The sequence below is a fragment of the Rosa rugosa genome, chromosome 3, assembly GCF_958449725.1.
Source record: "Rosa rugosa chromosome 3, drRosRugo1.1, whole genome shotgun sequence".
NCBI classification, from domain to species: Eukaryota; Viridiplantae; Streptophyta; class Magnoliopsida; order Rosales; family Rosaceae; genus Rosa; species Rosa rugosa.
The window spans coordinates 18341571-18362100 of NC_084822.1; the positions used below are offsets into that span (position 1 = coordinate 18341571).

Here is a 20530-nt window from a genome sequence, read left to right on the forward strand (position 1 = left end):
CACGGATCTGATCTGTCGAACCCGAAGCCTTAAACCACCACCCTCACCGCCATAGCCTTGAGCCGCCACGATCGGAGCCCGTCACCACTGGATCGAACACACCACACCCTCGAACGCTTCAACCGAAAGCCGCCGCTAATCGGAGCCGAACCGCCTCGAAATGGGCCTTCGACCAATCCCCAGAACCCGACGTCGCCAAAAAAGGACCTGTCGCTCCGTCTTCTCGCCGTCGCCCTGGTCTGGACACGCACGGTCGCCGCCGTAACACGAAACCCTAGGTTTCGCACCCTCGAGGTCGCTCCGAATTGCTCGGAGGCCTCCGCTTGATACTATATCTTTTTTTTGTCAGTCTTGCTCATAGTTGTTAACTTAATAAACTTTTGACATGGAATTGAAATAGACTTGAAATAGACGAACATTGAAACTGAAAAAGAAATTTTTAAAAATGGAAGTAAATTAGATTATGAGTTTATTAGAATGTTTTTTATATATTTTAATTTTTTTTGTTGGTATAAATTAAATGAGAGTTCTTCTTTAAAAAAAAAAAATCTTTTTTAATTTGGTATGTCATGTAAGGATATTTGTGGAAAGAGAAATGAATTAGATAAGTAAATTTAATAATTGAGATAAAGATGTCGGGCCGGTGTAATAAGCAAGTATGATGAACAAAGAAAATAGTAGGGTGGCAATAGCTGCACATTTTTTTTTTTTTAACCAGATTAAAAATCCCCAATGATAGACAAGAAACCCAGCAAACTGTTCTTTTCTTATGAAATTGTGTTGTACCTTAACATCTTCATATATGCTTCATATAGATTGGATTTTGCAAACCAAAGAAGGAGACATCAACAATTGTTATAAAAAAAGATGTATTATGGCAGATAAGCAGGCCAAAAATAAATAATTAACATCGCAACGTTGATTGCTTTCATGATCTCAATAGCATTCATCTGCTATTGTAGTATCAGATGAAACTACGATGTGTAATTTGATTTGGCACTTAACTAAGGGATAAGAGAATTTCATTGTGCCAAAAGAAGTGGATATAACTATGGAAGAAAAGCCAAGTTCCAGAGACAAAAATCAGAAACAAAAAAAATTCCATCAAGCTAGATGCAAAGCAAAAGCTTTGATCTCAAAACAGGAATCCATTGACCGGCTTTGCCAAATTGGAGTTCGCAAAAATTTGAGGTGGTTTTTGCAAAACATCCTGAGTCATTGAGTTGTGGCAATTTCAGTTCCAGTTTGGTAGCTACGTTTCATGTAAGTAACTCAACTCATATGGCTTGTCAACTAAGGTTTCAATTCCATTTTTTAATTTCAAAAAAAAAAAAGATCAAAAGAATTATTTTTCTTAACCGAAAAAATCCATGTCACTAGTAGTGGAAAGAAAAAGTATTGACGTGGCATTAGCCACATAACTTGGTATTCATATTTGGTAATGCCACGTAACTTGGTATTCATATTTGTGATCTATAGCATTACTTGTGAAAATATATATACTAATTGAAACTGAGAATATGGATGTACGAACAGAAAATATTTGTGATTTGTAGCATTACTTGTGAAAATATATATACGAAACAAAACTGAGAATATGTACGAACAGAAAAATGAAACCCCCCCCCCCCCCCAATTTTTTTGCAAATTCCTTATACAATCACTGAAAAATGCATAATATAAACAACTAAAAGAAATCATTAATTTCTTATAATGCTCCCCCAATTAATTACAAGAGTAAATTCAAAAAATGAGAATTGAAATTTCATTGTATTTATTCTATAAAATGAGTATGTTTTTCTTCTGTACGTTGAGTCCCTTGCTTAATATATTATCTAAGATTTTAATTCTTTCTTCAATAAATATCAAACTTGGACATAGGAAAAATGAAACCAAAGCCTCCCAATGCTAAGAGATTCACCACCTTCATTAAAATCCAGGCAGGGAAGGACTGGAGGATCTCATATCGAAAATACCAAGCCGCCACGGAAAACCCTAGGGTAAGGCTATGTGAGAAAGAGAACATGGTGCCTTTCACTCGGCCAAAAAACAAAAAAGTTAAACTATAGGTCGGCCCACAAGGAGTCATTTTATTACGTACACCTCGATTTAAATTTGATAAAGTATTTACTGTGCAACTGTAATGTTGTAAAGTTTGGTCAGTAATTTGATGCGGTTTTGATCCGGAAGGAGTTCACGCTCTGGCCACATATTTTTCTCTTGAAACAATAATATTATATGAAATTTAAAATGGAAAGTCGAAGTAAATTTCCCTTAAAACAATTGGATAAATTTTCTTCATTGTACTCGCGACAGACAACAGTACTTTGTTTTTTTGACTTTTTGGTGTGTGTGGTAAAAAATTTGAAATACTGGTAATTATTATTGCTTAGCTGTAAAGCTGAAATTTTCCCTAAACGTTGATTTCTTCCACTACTCGTATTTCCTAGCGCGGGTAGTCATCTTTCCTATTTTCTGCAAGATTCTGAAGACTAGACATAATTAAGATGACAACGACTTTTTTCGTTTGCAATGAAAAAAAAAGATTCGTGAGCTAGATCATGAAGTTTTTCTTTTATGAATTTATTTTTTGAACAGAAAAAATTCGAACAGCATATATTTGATCAAGAAGGAAAAAAAAAAAAAACAAGATCGATGGATTGCTGCAAACTGAAAACATAATTAAAAATAGAATTTAAGGCCAAAATTAAGCACCTTCAAGAACATAACTGATATTCAGAATTAAAGCATATACTATAATAGTTTGATCTGATCGATCCACCAGTACTACTCAAGGATCCACACACAGTAGGGTCCAATAATAAAAACCAGACACACCGCGCGGCCAGTAGTACCCTAAGAAGATGAAGATGAAGATGAAGATGAACTCATCAACTAAACCCTACCAAATTCATGAGACCGAGCCTTGAAGAAGAACTAGAGCCAGTACCCAAGCAACAACAGAATGCAAACAGTGATGCCGTTCACCAATATGAGGATTTGCCTCGACCATCGGGCGGCCTGTAAAATCCGTGTGACCCAATACTTGAAAGTGATGAGCTTCTTCCTCTCATCATCCCCAGCTTCATCATCTTTCAGAGTTAGCCCCATTCGACCGAGAAACCTGTGCTCATTCAGTACAGCCATGGCATTGCAAAATAGCAGTCCAGCCACAAATCCACGAAACAAAGTCCAAAAAGCATTCCAAAACACCGAAACAAAACCAAAGCCAAAACCGAGAAGCATAATTTCAGATCTGTATCACAGAAGAAACAGGTCAACATTTAGAGAAACAGGTCAACATTTAGATCAGTTCCAGGAACAACATGCTTCAAGATTTCACAATCAAAGCAAATGCTTGCGATTTGTAAACAATTAAGATTCAAACCTATAAACAAAAAGATACAAAATCGAAATCTTTTTCTGTTTTCCTTGGTCTGGTCTGATATGATATGATAGATTTACCTGCGAGCGATGAAATGACAGAAAAGTGCACAAGTTCTTTGTTTCAGTCTTTCAGAACGATTGGGATTTCCTTGATTTTAAGCATTCGCAGACCTCGTCGCCTCTCAAACTTAACTAGAGGTATTATTGTGGTTTTTTTTCTTTTTCTTTGGTGAATGAGGTAGGTAGGTATTATAGTGGTTTTGTTCTCTCCTAGAGAAAAAAAATTGACGTGTGAGATTTTAACTGGGTGGGGTTAATCTTCGCATTAGATGCTACAGATATTTCTGTGATAATTTGGGAAACCTTTTTTTTTATGCTTTTGAGAGCTGTAGTTAATTTTTAAAGGGTGTAGTTTTATTCATCTCTTCACATCATGTAGACTCTCATTAAACTTCCACTTTTGCCCCTCCTTAGCCTTTTTTTTTTTTTTTTTTCCTTCTTTTTTTACGACTCTTAATTGACAGTACATCACCTCTGACTGACTGACTGACTCTGTGAGCCGAATTTCCATCTCTCTCTGTAGCTTTTCTCTTACCCTTCTAGCTCTTTCCATCTCCTCAACTCGAAGTCTAATTGAAAATATAATTTCATGCCAATTTTCTCATCTAGCTAGTCTGAGGCCTACGCAAATGGGTACTCGAGGTGCAAAATCTTTTTACTTTCTTTATTTGTTCAGTTTTGCTGGTGAAAGAATTTAAAATACATCTAAGTAATAGGATTGATGCATTTTTGGGGAAAACTGATCAATTTGTGCATGAGTGGAAGAGAGACAATAACTGAGACCTGCTGACAAGATGACGATGTAGAAATCAGTTTTTTTTTTTTTTTTCCTTCGGCCCTGTCAATTTCTGTAGGTCAAGACAGGATTAACGGAGGTTACATATTAAATGTAGATGTTTGAATATACAAGGAGGAGGATCCTCAGCTATCTAAGCTTTGAAGGAGATGGTGACACGTGGCTAATATTGCATTCAATGGTGCGAAATCTTGAGTTACTAATTTTACAATGATACCCTTTTCAGATTTTTGTCACTCTCTCTCTCTTCTCTAATCTTTCCTTCTTCCTCCCTCTTCTTGTCTACTCGCACTCACCTCTTCTTTATTATACGAGAAAAATTCACCATCAATGTCTGAACTTAAGTGCTAAGGCCAATGTGATACTCACACTCACAAGTGTAACAATGTGATACCTAAAGTTCTAATTTGATATTTATGTGATCTCTCCGTCTAAATGAAGAAATGTCAAGCATGTGGCCAAAAAAAAGGGCAAAAAGGGCATTTTATCAATATGAAGCCGTAATTGAAATTAAAACTCGATTTCCCTCCATTCTATGTCCATTATCTCCCTAAACCTAATTAAAGCCATGCCGAAACCCTCCCAAAAAAGGTCAAATCTTGATTTTTCAAAAAATTCGAAAGAAGGGAATCTATTAGCTTTTACAATCTGATCATAGCAAGATACGGACGAGATTCGTGAATCTCCGACTGTAGAGGATCATGGATCGGAGGAGACGAAGATGTTGAGGATTTTTAGGAAATCTGGACCACCACCCTACAGTACGTAAGTCTTTGAATATCTATCTTTCTCTCTTATCTGGTGCATTCACACCTTCAAATAAAAACACCAGCTCTTCAAATAAAAACACCAAATATGAGGTCATATCAAATTAAAAATCCACATCTTTTTACCCAAAAAAAAAAAAGTTACCCAAGACCATCTTCTTCTTGAAGAAAGGGAAAAGAAGAGTTTAGATATGGATGTAGTTCATTACGAATCATAGTATTTGATTCATTCCTATATATTCTAAAAGCAAAGAATTAGGCTGGGTTCCAAACCCCTTTTCAAAAAAAAAAAAAAAAAAAAAAAAAGCAAAGAATTAGGGTTTGCTCATCAGGTCCCGAATCTCACTGCAGAGGTATTAACTCCATCGATTGGATTGCCCACTAGTTAAAAGGCATTCAATTAAGAACATTGATTTGGTTGTTTAAAAAGAAAGATTAGATGTGAATTTTGAATTTGATATCACCCCAGATTGGTGTTTTTGTTTGAAGCACACTTCTTTGGCATGAACCTGGATTTTTCATTTTCCCGTTGAAAAACACCCATAATGGGAACTTACAAAGGATTCCAGTAATTGTCAACACAAGAGAGAGGGGACCGATCAACCGCAAGACAGTTATTATGCCCTAATTTGGAAGTTCCCAGCTCACTCTGCGTTTAACTAGGGTTAGGGTTAGGGTTTGTATATTACTATTAAACCCCTCGCGGAAATTCGCTCGAACTCTAGACAATTATTATTCCCGTCCCAACCAAGACAGTGTATTTAACTAGGGTTAGGGTTAGGATTTAAATCAACATTACACCCCTCACATGCAATCCCCAAAGTCACATGTTTTGTTTTGCATTAATCTTGTCATTTTTTTTTTTTTACTGATTCTCAAGATAAGGGAAAAAAATTATTATGAAACAAACGTGGATCTACACACGTACATCAAGACCCTTTTCTCTTATTACCAGAAGAAGACTGACAGTAACCAATAACCATGATTAAGACATCCTCAGAAATAGAAAGAGTTGTTGAACTTGCTCTGTTACTATTATGGTCATATCTATACGAGTTCAAGATATTTGATAAAGACATTTTCATGCTGGTATTGGTTTACACCCACAGTAACAAATATTCTGGGATATGGTGGTATAGCCATGGGTCAAAATCTAATTAATGTACCCGCATGAAATAATACCTTGTTGCATACATATAATCACCGGAACTATTTTTAACCCAATATTAGTGCAATACTCCGGCCTCATGAAATAGGATATTAACCCTATAAACTTCTTTTTTTTTTTTTTTCTTTTTTGGCCGGACGTTATTAGCTCCTTTAAACAATATCATCTTATCTCCTCATTACATGTTGAATGGTGGCATTTACGTAATAAATGTGAAAAAGACGGGCCATTACGTACCAGAAAGTATCTAAATAGAGAGAGCTTGATTCAGATGGTGTGATTCACTCTTTGTTGTCAGAACCTGAAATCTAGCCTCCAACAAGCAAAGCAAGAACAGCAAATTAGTGGTAAAGCAATGTCTCAACTCTCTGTCTCTCTGTGTCTACAAGAAATTTAAATGGTTGATATCTATATCTATGTCTGCGAGCTATAAGCTAGGTCTCGAGTCCTTTTGTTTCCAGTCATCCTGTTTAATTAGTTTATAATTTTATTTTTCATCCAACAAGTATGAACATTAATTTACCTCTTTTATTTGTGTCTGTTTTCTGGTTAATTTTCTCTTATAATAACTGTGATTAATTTTTTTCTCATCATTTTAACATGCAAGAAACGAGTAAAAAAGAAAGAAGATGACTAAATGTGAAAGGTTTAACTTGTTCACCTCTTTTACTTGTTTTGTTTTCTGGTTTTCTCTAACATTTGCTGTGAATTTTTTTTTTTTTTTGAGTAAAAAGAAATAAGTGAACTAAATGTCAAAGCTTTAACTTGTTCACCTCTTTTACTTGTTTGTTTTCTGATTTTCTCTTACATATATTTTCTATGGTTTTTTTTATTATTTTTTTTTTTTAGAATTAAAATAGAGGATTAGGCGATATTAGCCCCTCGTTAGCGGTCATTGCGCAAGGCGCCTACCCTCCCTATAATAGAGAGGGGACCACTACACCCGGGAACCCACCCCCCGTCCCTCTATTTAATTGTATTAGAATAATAAAAAAAACAAAATACAAGATGGAAGAGGGGGACATAAACCAAAACCTCTCCCAATATCAAGAAACAATAAAACTGGACTGAAATTCCAACATTAAATATAACAAACCGTCCTATCTGTAAAGAAGGTAAAAACTTGAGTACTAATAAGGACCCCCAAAAGAACAACCCAAGAGCAGCAACCAACATCTACTATGCAAACCTGAAATTAGGAAGGCCTGCCAAATCACGGGAATATGCCACAAGTGCACAAGGAGGACAAGAGTCCCACCAATGAACACCAACCTGATTTGCCCCAAAAGTAGCTAAAGAATCTGCTACCTGATTGCCTTCGCGATAGATATGAGAAACCTTCACGGACATAGATGCAAGCATAACCCGACAGTTAAACCAATTTGTAGAGTATCGCCATGGTACATCACTCTGAAGAGAAGACAGAAAATGAATTACCAAAGCCGAGTCACTTTCAATCCATAGGGAATGCCAACCTTTCTGAGATGCAATATGAATAGCATGAATCACTGCCTGAAGCTCAGCCTCCAAAGCATAGGCCACCCCAAGAGCCCCCGCAAAACAACCAAGCACACGACCCAAATGATCACGAAAAATGCCACCGAAACCTGTTGGACCTGGAGTGCCTCTAGCTGCGCCATCAGTGTTAACCTTAACTTGCAAAAAAGAAGGAGCATGCCACATAACCTCTATAATCCTTGGAGCTTTAGGGGGTCTTCCAAGAATACCAATCCGACGCATAATGCAAAGCTCAGCAACTGAATTCCTCATAGTTCCCTTACTTAGGGAGTCAATCTCAAAAAGTTGAAGCCGAATAGAATTATGTAATGTCCTCACTGACAGCATGGAATCCTGAAAACGAATAGCGTTTCTTGCATGCCAAATAGCATAAAAACCAACTCCAATCATACCCCCACCATAAAATACTCAATTGGGAACCAAAACCATGGCGAATTGGATAAGAAAAAAAAGAATAAATATCAGTGAAAGGAGTAGTCACCTGAAACAAGTCCAATACATTCCCCCAAATGGCAGCAGCGAATGAGCAATCAAAAAAGAGATGATGCGAGGTTTCATTACCCAGACGACAAAGAGAACAGATCGATGATAAATGGAAACCCCGACGTTGTAAGATATCATCAGTAAGCAAACGTTCATGCAAAAATTTCCATAAGATGAAAGAGTTCCTAGGGCGAAAACTTGAATGCCAAACAAATCGAGCCCAAGAAACATTAGAAAAATGAGTGCGCTTTAAATCATAAGCTAAAGCAACTGTTAAGTTCCCATCCTTTGCCGCTTTCCAAACCAACCTGTCTTCCAAACCAGCCTTGCGTGGGAGGGTAACCTCAACAACATCCTTCCAAATAGGTGCACAAACAGCCTGTAACTCCACTGGACATACCCAACTACCATTATGAATGAATGAAGATAACGTAGACTGAAGTGTCTTAGCTACTGCAGGGGAAATATTTAATTTCTCAACAATGGGAGAGCCTAACCAATCATGATGCCAGAAATCAATTTTAGAACCGGAGCCGACAACCCATTGAGAACCTCTCCTGATATCAATATATAAAGGACGAAGCCCAGGCCAAATAGAGGAACGCTTATAATAATTGCATGGTTGCCCAAACTTGTCAAGAAACCGATGGCGAAAAAAATTCGCAGCTAAAGAAGAGGATGTTAAAAGATCCCAGAACTTTTTAAGAAGAAAAGATTGATTAAGAACTGGAAAATTTTTGAGGCCCAACCCACCCTCATTCTTGGGAGCACAACACTTGTTCCAAGCAACAGTAGAAAACCCACCAGTAAGCACATTACCTGACCAGATAAAATTTCTCACCCATCTCCGCAAGTCTGATAACACCGTTTTAGGCCAAGCATAAACAAAGAAACTATGAGAAAGCATGCTATTAATCACTGAATTTACCAGAGTTAAACGACCGGCCATAGAAAGAGAGGTTCCACGCCATTGGGAGAAACGACTTTTAACTTTATCAGCAAGCCCTTGAAAGTGAAAGCGCTTCGGGCGACCAGAGAAAATGGGAACGCCTAAATAAGTGAAAGGCATCACACCAATAGTTATATCCAACCATTTGGAAATCAAAGTGCATCACGGTTGAGCCGATTTTCCAAGAAAAACATGAGATTTGCCTTTATTTACTAACTGCCCGGAATTTGCTCCATAATCATCAACAAAGTCTAACAAATATGTGAGACCCTCCTTGTTTCCTTTGCAGAAAATCATGATGTCATCAGCGAAAAGAACATGACTCGGAGCTTTCATGCCTCGAGGAGAAGAAATAGGCTTCAACCTACCAGAGGAGACAAGCTTTGTGATACCTCTGCTAAGAACTTCCTCGGCTAAACAAAATAAAAGGGGAGAAAGCGGGTCACCTTGGCGAACCCCTCTACTACAACTGAAGAAACCCACCGGTGAACCATTAAAGAGAATAGATAGCTTGGCAGAAGCAAGAATGGAACTCACCCATTGAACAAAAGTATCATGAAAACCAAAAGCAGTGAGCACTCTCAGAAGAAAACCCCAATTAAGTGTGTCGAAAGCCTTAGCAACATCGAACTTAATGGCAATATTGCCATCAACACAAGGAGTATCCAAAAGGTTGACACATTCTGAAGTGAGGAGGATACAATCAGAAATTTGACGACCCTTAAGAAAAGCAAAATGATTCGGCAAAATGATTCGAGAAGCAATAGGAGAAAGCCTGTCAGCAAGTACCCTTGTGATAATTTTAAAAATGAAATTGGCCATAGCAATAGGACGATATTGGGAAATTCCCTCAGCCTCCGAAACTTTAGGTAGAAGAGCAACAAAGCTGCAATTAAGATTAGGCAGAATGTACCCCGTCTCAAAAAAGGAGCGAACAGCTCTAACTACATCTGAACCAACAAAATCCCAACATGCACGATAAAAATGCCCATTAAAGCCATCAGGACCAGGTGCACTATCGGGATCCATAGAAAAAACAACCAGTTTAATTTCCTCTGGAGAAGGTACTGCCATTAGACTGTCATTTTCTTCCGAATACACTAGAGAAGGGATAAGCTCTGAGACAAGACCAGTGTCAATCGAGCACCCATCATCACTAAACGCCGTGATGAAATGATCAACAACATGCTCTCGCATTATATTAACATCTGTTTGATAATCAGAACCAATGCGAAGATGAGAAATAAAAGAACGAGCACGGCGAATTTTTGCAACTCTCTGATAATAACCGGTGTTTCGATCGCCATCCTTTACCCACTTTTCACGTGCTTTCGAAGACCAAAACTGATCCTGAATGAGTAAAGCATTGGTCAAAACATTATGAGCATCCAACTCTTTCTTGCATCTTTCCTCACTAAAACCATTAGTAGAGATGTCAAGCTGAATTTCTTCAAGACTTGCACGAGCTAAATCAACAGCAAGATTTACATTACCAAAAACAATATAATTCCATTCCTTAAGCATAGGCTTTAGAAGCTTTAGTTTTTGCTGAAGAATAAATTGAGGGCAACCAGAAATACTAAAAGAAGACCACGCTGACTTCACCAATGATAAAAACTGAGGATGCTGAACCCAAACTGGTTGGAAGCGAAAGGGAGAAGGACCCTGTGAAGAAAATTTTTCAAATACCACAAGAAGTGGGTTATGATCAGAACAATGTCTGACTAAAGTTGAGCAGCTAGTAATTGGCCAAGAGTCCAACCAAGGAAGAGAGCAAAAACACCTATCCAAGAGCATTTCAATATGAGCACCCAATGTTCTGCCATTTGTCCAAGTAAAAGGTGAACCCTTAATATCCACTTGCATCAAACCACAAGTGTCTACCATAGCTTGAAATTCATCACAAGAAGCACGGCGAGGCAAGTTCCCACCAGATTTTTCATGAGCCCCCAGAATAGCGTTGAAGTCACCCAATATTAATAGCGGCCCCGAAAAATTAGAACAAATTTGCGCTAAAGAAAGCCAAAGAGATCTTCTTCCAGCCACTGTTGTTGCCGCATAAACACATACTAGTCCATGGAGAACACCATTAACATTAAACTGCATAAAGAGATGCTGACTAGAAGAGGATAAAAACAAAGGAAAAACAACGTTAGCTGAACAAAAGAGCCAAAGATTAGGATGAAGCTGACCTCGATCATTAACACCAATGAGGTTCATACCAATAGACCGCCAAAAAGAATGCTTTATGTTTTCCATAACAGTCATCGGTTCTGAAAATTAATTGCACTATTCTACATTTGTGAAAGCTATGGTTTTTTGATTAAAAAGAAATAAAAGAACTAAATGTGAAAGCTTTAACCATTTTATGTACCTACCTACGGTTGCTTCTCAAAAAAAAAAAAAAAAAAGGTACCTACGGTTGCTTATTTTTTTAGAATTCTTTTATTTAAAATATTTGATCCTTATGTTATAGCTAGCTGCTTGATGTTTCTATTTATGGAAAAGATCAAGTGGCTGTAGAGGCGTACTATCAGACCAAAAAAAAATAAAAATAGAGGCCGTAGTACGTACTTTAGGTGGCACACTGTGTCAGGGCGGGAGTACTGGAATAGATGCATCATTTGAAATATTGTCTTTTGATCATAAGAAAAAAAAAAGGATTATTATGACGAGATCTGCTTGCTGTCACTGTCCTATAATCTCATTTCATATCATGTAACCTCATCTCTCTCCTTATTAACACTCACTGTAGGTGTCATGGCAAACGGCGAGAAAGCATTATACCTTACCATTATTATTATATGCGCATGTATTGGAGCGTATGTGATTTGGGAGAAAATTAAATTTTATGTGATGGTACTAATCAACCTCGTAATCATAGCTGTCCTTTTTTTATAGTTTTGCTGGTCATTAGGCTGCTAAGTTTTTCCACCAAGTGTTGATGCGGTTAGGTTGAATAATGTCTAGTAAGAATTTCCCTATTTACATTAAAACTCTCATTGAGCTAGGTTCTCAAGAGAGCCCTGTGGGTCTCTGCGTATGTCTGTTTGTAACTGAGCGGCCCCAGGGTTTTAATTAGGACTTTCCTAGTTTGCAACTGATTGTTGGATCCATCCTAGTTATGATCACTGCAAACATGTACAAATCTATCTAAAGGAGGCAACGTTACTAGTGCTTGTTCTTGTTGTTGTTTAATTTCTTTTCCACTTCTTGTTATTCGTCCATTAATTTAGTTATTAATTAATTCCCAACTAGCTAGCCAGCACAATGTTTTCAAAGAGGGTATCACATAAACTTGCATAAAGCTAAGAGGACTACATATAGAGAGTCCGCAATTTCATTCTCTGCACATGTATCTCTCCTCCCAGCGACAACGTACATTTTGTTGCATTTGAAGTTAAAACCACTCCATATATAGAGATTCTAAGTACTGAAGTTATTCATGTACGTGCGCAAACATATTAGCCAAGTCCATATATTTCAAGGCCGAAAATATGTATTTAATCACATCTACATAACCGTACGGTCACCACTTCATCGGGAAGACCTACGTTGGATTAACTATAAGAGCTGGGAGCTCCAAAGTTGACATAACTGCTGCACCATGTTTGATAAGCTCATCATAAACCGAATGCAATATATGTTTATTTGAAGTACAATGAAAACTAGTTTGGCCAGTTATTTTTGCAAGATCGATTTAAAGAAAGATGGATACATTTCTTTAATTGGCTCGTGGTTGTCCACATCAAATGATTGAGAAACAAAAATCTTTTATCACATTTCAATATTGTCATATATCGAGGATTTGCGAACACCTCTCTATGACCTTGTCATAGATTTTTAATGATAATCTGGCATCCTTCAGACGAGGTAACTTAACTATCAGATATTGTAAGTAGGTCTTATGAACCATAGACGATATAGACTCATTCAATATTTGAATTAAAAGAGAGAAAAACTTGGCAACTGAGTATGCAAGGCAAATTAAAGAAGTAGTTGACGACATGTACGTTGCTCTTGCTATATATGTTCATGAAAACTAGGCATACTATACAACATGTTGCTCTTGCTATATATGTTCATGAAAACTAGGCATACTATACTTATGACCACGCCACCCACTGCTACTCCTACAGAGTAAAGCCAACAATATGTAACATCACATGCATCAAAATAGAAACCAACAACGCGGAGTAATTTGACGTACAACAACAAACAATAAAATTAATAAAAATCCCGGCCTCCTTTTAATTTGCAATATTGTACCTATAAATGGAAGCCTGGATATAGAATTGTGTTATTATGGCGAATATGTATATCTCCATAAGCATTGAGACAGATATATTTTGATCGGAAAGCCACCTTCTAGCTCATTGTCATGGTCATTCATTGGTGTCCAAATAGTCAAATGCATCTCCATTGATGTCCGAGTCTAACGTCCATGAATCTCCAAAGGTCGCCCAATTCTCAAATAGTTTCTCCTTCAAATAAATCATCAGGTTGTTTAAATGAACGCTTGTTTTTTCCCTGATGTGTGCAATACTCTACCTCATCAAGTCCAAATTTTCTGGAGTTCAGATATTGAAACTCATTCCTAATAAAAAAAACTGAGATATTCATTCAAAACAAAACAAAACAAAAAAACTGAGATATTTAAAACCATACCTGATCCAGCTAGATGACCTCAAAAGCATAAAAGTATAGCCGTAGCTATTATAAAAAATGACCAAGAAGGAACCACTATGCATAGATAAGCAACCAGCAAAAAAAGGAGCAATTTTTGAAGCCATGCAATACAATCTTGCCCCCAAGAAATGAGGCCTCGTGGGAACTTACCGTTTGGCATGAGCTGAAATCAAGACTGTAATTATTTAAAGTCCCTATAAGTAATCTGTATTATATATGAGAGTAGGGAGAAGGGTGAATTATAGGCTGCGTCTGAAATTATTGGTGCATACTTTATAAAAATCGACCAAGAAGGAACCACTATGGATAAGCAACTACCAAAAAAAAAAAAAAGAGCAATTTTCAAAGCCATGCAATAAAATCTTACCCGCCAGATGATTCAGTGTTGGGATGAGGCCTCGTGGAAACTTACCTTTAACCATGAGCTGAGCCCATATCTGTATTATATATGAGTAGGGAGAAGGGTGATGAATTATAGGCTGAGTATGAAATTATTTGTGCATACTATATATATACAGATCCTATCCAGAGCAATGCAGTTATCAATGCCTTAACGACTATCAATTTAGCTGAAATTTTACAGAGATGATCTATACATTAGTACCTAAAAACTGAACGGTCGAGATGTGAATATGCGACAGAAATGTGACCATAAACTCCAACCTCACACTTTAATTTCAGAGCGCGGCCTCACTCTGGATAGGATATATATATATATATATATATATATATATATATATATATATACAGGCCCGTTCCAAAGAGGACGTCCGCACTTTGCTAAAGTGCGGACGACGACGCAGCGGCGGCGTTCCAGGCGGCGACGGCGGCTCGGGGCTTGGCGGACGGAGGCCGGAGGCTTGGCGGACGGTTCTGGGCAGCATTCGAGGTCGGAGTTGCAGGTTTCTGGGCAGCGACCTCACCTGCAACTGCAGGTTTCTGGGCAAGGCTGCAAGCACGTCGCCGGCGACTACACCGACTGCAGACTCGTCCGTCCGACCCGTGGCGTCCGTCCGGCAAGCTCCGCCGCTCCGTCGCGCCCCGAGCCGAGTTGCAGCAGCGCCGTCCGCACTTTAACGAAAGTGCGGACGTCCTCTTTGGAACCGCTCCGTATATATATATATATATATATATGGGCCTAAAAAAATTAAAGTTTTATATAAGATTTTTGTAAAAAAGAAAAGATAGTGAATATTTTATTATTAGATTCACTTTTAACGATTTTTTTTATCAGTTATACTGCACGCGGAGTTTAGGGCTGGAGATGGATGCTGGGCTGGAGCCGGGCCCGGCCTGCTGGGCCTTTTGAGTGGGCCTTTGTTTGGTGTTTCTTTGATCTGGATATGTTGGGCTGGGGTTTTTTTGGCCCTAAGCCCAACCCTATATTTTTAGTTTTTTGTCTAATTCCAATAAATTCCTTGTATTTAGGAAGCTAAGCACCGATGTGCACTCTATGTATCTTTAGCGTCTCTAGAGTAGTACCGAATGAGGATATCTGTGTTGAGGAAAAATATTGCACACAGTGAGCGTAAATGTCACCCAACATAATTTCACTCGTATTCATTTAGTGAATAGAGTTTTTATTATTTTGGGTTCAACCCATTCAAGACAGAATGTGTCTCTTAATTACAATCCCTTGTTACAGGGAAACACCCATTGATTCCATTTATGAAGAAACCAATTGATGGGATGTGTGTTTGTTTGTTTTGCGGCTGCACCCGGATATTTGAATGGGTTGCCTACGTACTCTTGGAGAGGGATCAAGCCACTCGTAGTTCAAGAGTTCCAATGAGTGGATGACTCATTGGAGGCTTTGATTTTGGAATTAGAGTAGTGTTTTGGGACGAATTTGGTTTAGGTGGACCAGGGATTCGGTTTTGTGTTTACGACGCGGTTGTATCTAGATTAGTTTGTTTCTAGATTGCCAACATACCCTTTGCGGGATCAAACCACATGTAGTTCCGGCTTTTGGGATTTAAATGGGTAGATGTCCCATTTATTTTGAATTTGTGTTTGGAGAAGGGTTTAAAGCCCTTGAATTTGTGTGATTTGGAATGGATTTGATTTTTGTGGTGTTGGGAGAATTTGACTGGAGTCAGTGATTCATTTGGGACTAGCTGAATTTGACTGGTGGAGTCAGGGATTCTGTTTGGAGTTGCAGTTGCATCTAGTGGGTCGCTAGACTGCCTACATACCCTGTGAAGGGATCAAACCACTGTAGTTCATTATATTTGGGATTTTTGGTTTTGTACCAATTTTTACTCAACGGGTATGTATTTTGAACTCGTCGAGAAAACATGTTTTGGTGAACACTTGATTTTAGTAGAGTGTCCACTTATTTGAATTGGGCACCCGAACATGCCGAGCTTCATAATGGGCCTTGGATTTTGCAACGGGCTTTGTGTCGCCTTCTTCACTTGTCGGCAAAAAATTTGATTAGGCCCGAACTTTCGCGAAGTTGTGCAATGGGCTTTAAAATTGGGCTTCATACTGCTCCGAAATTAATTTGAGCCCAACAGCTTGCAACCTATGGATGGACACCCATAAGTTTATATCTACACCCAGTTTGAAGCCATTTGCGAGTCCTGCCAGTTCGGCTTAGAGAGAGAATTTATTTGAGGCTCTGAACATATCACCGCTTCACCGTGGCCATGCTCCTCGTCACTTTGCTATTTAATCCCCACAACAGCACCATGGTTTGACAATTATGCATATGCAATTTTGTCTTGAAGTGTGATGATAAATTTCCCACCGCCAGGCCTTTAATGGAAGACGTGATCATCACTTTGGCATGGTCTTTCTTTAGTCTTCTTGTATTATTAAACCATTATCCCACCGCTTCATAGTCACAGTGAGAGACATGAAACAAAGCATAACTAAGCTTATGACTCTCCAAAGCCATTTGGTCTTTGTCGTTTGACTCATGGTCAAAACCAATGTTTTAAAACGCTGAAGGCGTACCCGAGGCGTTTTTGGGAGAGCCTTGCAGCCTTGAGGCATAAGGCGCATAAGGCGTAAGCCTTACGTATAAATCACATATATTCATGTAATTTCTACTCTTATACATACCACATTATGATTCAACCAAAAGAACATTACTAATTGTCATTCACTCACAATAAATGAAGTACTAGAAGCATATGATTCAACAAAATTACCAACATAAAATGAAATCAAGGATTTAAAGTTCAAACACCAAAGATCAAGAATAAATGAGAACTATAGTTAGAAGTTCAGGAGTTTCTTAGGCTTATGCTTCTCAAGTATGAGATTGGTCAATTAATGTTGTAATGCACTTAACTTATTCAGAAACAAGGTTCAGTCATTCTCAATTCTAGGTAAAAGTACAACAATTGTGATTCTCAATTCTAGGTAAAAGTACAACAATTGTGAAATTTAACAACTTCAAATTGATGTGCGAGTTTCTAACTTAAAGCGGGAACCAACAGAGATAGAATACAAAACTAACTTTCTCTCCAAGAAGCAAATCATACCTATTTTATGGTGGCAGTATCCTGAATACACCCCCAGACCAATTAGCAGTTTCTCAAATCTTAAAACTACTAGTAACTTTCTTTCAGGCTAACTCATGGAACAATGAATTGCCGCATTTCTTATTTCTACAAGTTTAGATAGCTCTACAAGCCTAATGTTGATAAAGAAATGTAAACTAGATAAGTGTGTGATCCTAATTCCTTCCTTTTATCAACTGAATAGAGGGTTAAGGCCTTCCTGCCAGACTTGCATTAACAAAATCTATCCAGACGTGCAAAAACTAAAGACTAACTCAAGGAAAAGCCTGTTGCTTCCCTAGTATTACTGTTGTAATGCAGTAAACATAAATTCAAAAACAAAGCTCAATGTGATCAATTCGAGGTAAAACAATACACATTAGAGTCTATGTAAAACAATAAACACATTACAGTGCAGTAAACTTCAGCAACTTCAAACAAGATGCATGTAAATCTGTAACAGGGAATTGACCAATGGAGATTGAAAACAAGACTAACTATCTAGTACAAAAAGTCAAGAAGGAAAGCTAACCTATTCAATGTTGGCAGTTGCCAATGCGGAATCCCTGCGAACAGGGCGTGTCAGCTTGTTGACATAAGAGGAATTCCACTCCCCTCCATCCGCAGCATACTAATCTCTGACATTAACACCACAGTATAATCAAACCCCTTCTCCCTCATTTTCCAATGGGATCACAAAATCTGCAAAATTGACAGTAACCCACAAACAAGAATATCTAAAAGATCAAAATCTGCAAAATTGAGTAATTGACAGTAACCCACAAACTATTGCAACCAAATTAATGGGGTTGCTGGACATATATGATTGTCTAGACAAGAACAACTCAAACCCAAGTAAATATAGACGGGAAATCGGGAATCATACCTTCAGAAGTTCAAATGGCATGTTGCGAATCCAAGTATCCAACTCCAATACCTTCAAATAGCCTGTTGCGAATCGACCTCCAATCAAGCTCAAATTGACTGCTGCGCAGAGAGGGGCAGAGGGCTGAAATCGGGCTGAAATCGAACTCCTAACTCGAACTCTGGGTTAGGGATCGAATCGCTACCTTTTGGAACAGAGAGGGGCAGAGGGCTGAAATCGAATTTGGGGTAGCAGTCGCGACCTAGAAGCCTTTAAACCCATTCTGTTTCAAAACGACGTCACTTCGCATTTTTTCTGCGCGTACGCCTTTCACGCCTTGGAGGACGCCTTTCACGCCTTTCGCGCCTTGGAGAACGCCTCACCAGCGTCGTCGCCTAGCCCCTGAAACACACTCATTTTCAGGCCAGAAAATCGCTTTTTGCGCCTCAGGCGCGCCTTGAGGCGCGCTTTTTAATTCATTGGTCAAAACCAAAACAATTTGCAGCAAATTTTGACAATGACAGCTTGAATATACATATATCCACATGTCTCAAAGCTCTGTATTTAAATCTCAATCAACGCCACAGTAGCACCATGGCTTAGTTACGTATGGGACTTGTGTGTTGATTAATTTTCTACCGTCAAGACATGTTTGTTTGTCATCTTGGTATTGACTCTTTAATTATCGAAACTGTTGCAGGTACCCCATCTTTTGAAGAAAACATAATCACCCCAGTATTTTGGTGCTTGTGACTTCGAGGTCAGAGAGTCTGACCACAAGAGTACTTTCCTTGGAGAAGATTCACATATCTCTTTGACTTGTTTTACATTTTGCAGGAAGCATCCAAGCTTCATTCCAGTCCGTCAGGTGGCCTTCAGATGGTCTTAGGATTGATTGCATGAGTTCAATCCTCGATGCGTACTGAGGAAGCCTACAAGAAGGTAGCACCGTGATGTTCCAAGGCTGTCATGACTGCTTCCCCTGTGCAATTTGCTGCATCGATCACTTGAATTTGATCTAGCAACTCTTGCATGCTTCTGTATTTATGTGCTTGTCGTAAGTATGAGACAATTCCCATAATTCCTCCACTTTGTGTTTTCTGCAACTTTGTGATCGCAGGTGAGCCAAGTAGAACACGCTGCTGATTTGTGATTGAAGGTGAGCTAAACCGAGCATTCTGCAGACTTGTGGCTGGAGGTAGGCACCCTTTTATAGAGAGATGGCCACTTTACTTTCAGGGGCAGCATTTTGATGATGATTTTGATGCAGGCAGCGTAACATCTTGGCTTTGGTGTTGCACAAAGATTCCTCCAGAGCAATTCTTCACTTCGTGAGCCCAAAAACTTTGCAAACTCATAGTTGGTGTGAACTAGCAGCCCAGGCCTTCACTTGACACTCGTTTTTGCCACCCATATGCAGAACGCACCGCGATACAGGCATCAAAAACAAGTGCAGTGCACCCTCTAGTTTGGACCTTGCTTCCGCCACCCATACGCAGGACGCACCTCAGTATAGGCATCGAAAGATGGCCAAAAACACAGGTGAGCCCCTTCCCTTGCCGAAATCTCTTCTCCTCTTTCATCTCTGTGAACGCGCTTCTTTTTTGTCTCCTTGGACCTGCACTGTTTGTTAACACAAAGGCAAATGGAGGTGTATTTGGTTGTTTTGTTTTCTGATTTTGGTGGGCAACAATGAGGGATTTGAGGCTTTGTGATTTGGTGTATTTGGCTTTGGGGGTATGGAGAATTTGTTTCTGATGTTGTTTGGAAGGGTTATAGAGCCACATAGCAATAAGCAGATGAAGGACTTTCTACACTCATGGACACATCAGCAACGATAAAGGAAAAGTACCAGTAAAGACGATGGAGAAGTGACCAACAGGATACCTGAACTTGATGCTCTCCTGTCGTCGGGTTGTAGTCTCCAGGTAACTAGACACTGCACTATTTCTTCTCGTTGAACGTTGCTTTACTTTGATGCAGATTTTTGACTCACCCTTTTCTCTATTTCTCCTCCCTCTGTTTCTTGTGCAGGTTTGTGTTCTTTATATAGGAGGCAACGAAAGCTCTAGAAGCTGGATAAACGCTCGTTTGAAATTTGAAATTCCCGAGGCTCACGTGGATAAGCTGCTGAACAGAGATTTCCTCCTTGACTCCGATATTGAACTTAGACACCCCCTGCCACTTTATTCTTATCTCACTTTGAGATATTTGAATCACAATTTGAATGCTTTCCTTTGTTTCTGTTTTTTTTTTTTTGTAGCTTTTCCCCCGTTGAAACTTGGTCAAACATTCAACTTGTTTGAATTTGAGAAAGAGATAATTTGTAACATTTG

General features: G+C 38.7%; 2 long non-coding RNA genes across 5 annotated transcripts; one reads left to right on the plus strand and one right to left on the minus strand.

Annotated features, from left to right (window-relative positions):
- Positions 1-13269: 13269 nt before the first annotated feature.
- Positions 13270-18675, minus strand: LOC133739009 (uncharacterized). 3 transcript variants are annotated; one of them, XR_009860391.1, is made up of 3 exons: positions 18216-18675; positions 17862-18031; positions 13270-14254 (listed from the first exon to the last, which is right to left on the minus strand). It is a non-coding gene; the product is annotated as an uncharacterized LOC133739009 (long non-coding RNA). The 3 variants fall into 3 exon arrangements; XR_009860390.1 differs by having other exon boundaries at positions 13270-13725; positions 18216-18671; XR_009860389.1 differs by having other exon boundaries at positions 13270-18031; positions 18216-18667.
- Positions 18676-18878: 203 nt separating this feature from the next.
- Positions 18879-20530, plus strand: LOC133739010 (uncharacterized). 2 transcript variants are annotated; one of them, XR_009860393.1, is made up of 4 exons: positions 18879-18954; positions 19032-19392; positions 19465-20122; positions 20229-20530. It is a non-coding gene; the product is annotated as an uncharacterized LOC133739010 (long non-coding RNA). The 2 variants fall into 2 exon arrangements; XR_009860392.1 differs by having other exon boundaries at positions 18900-19392; positions 20229-20524.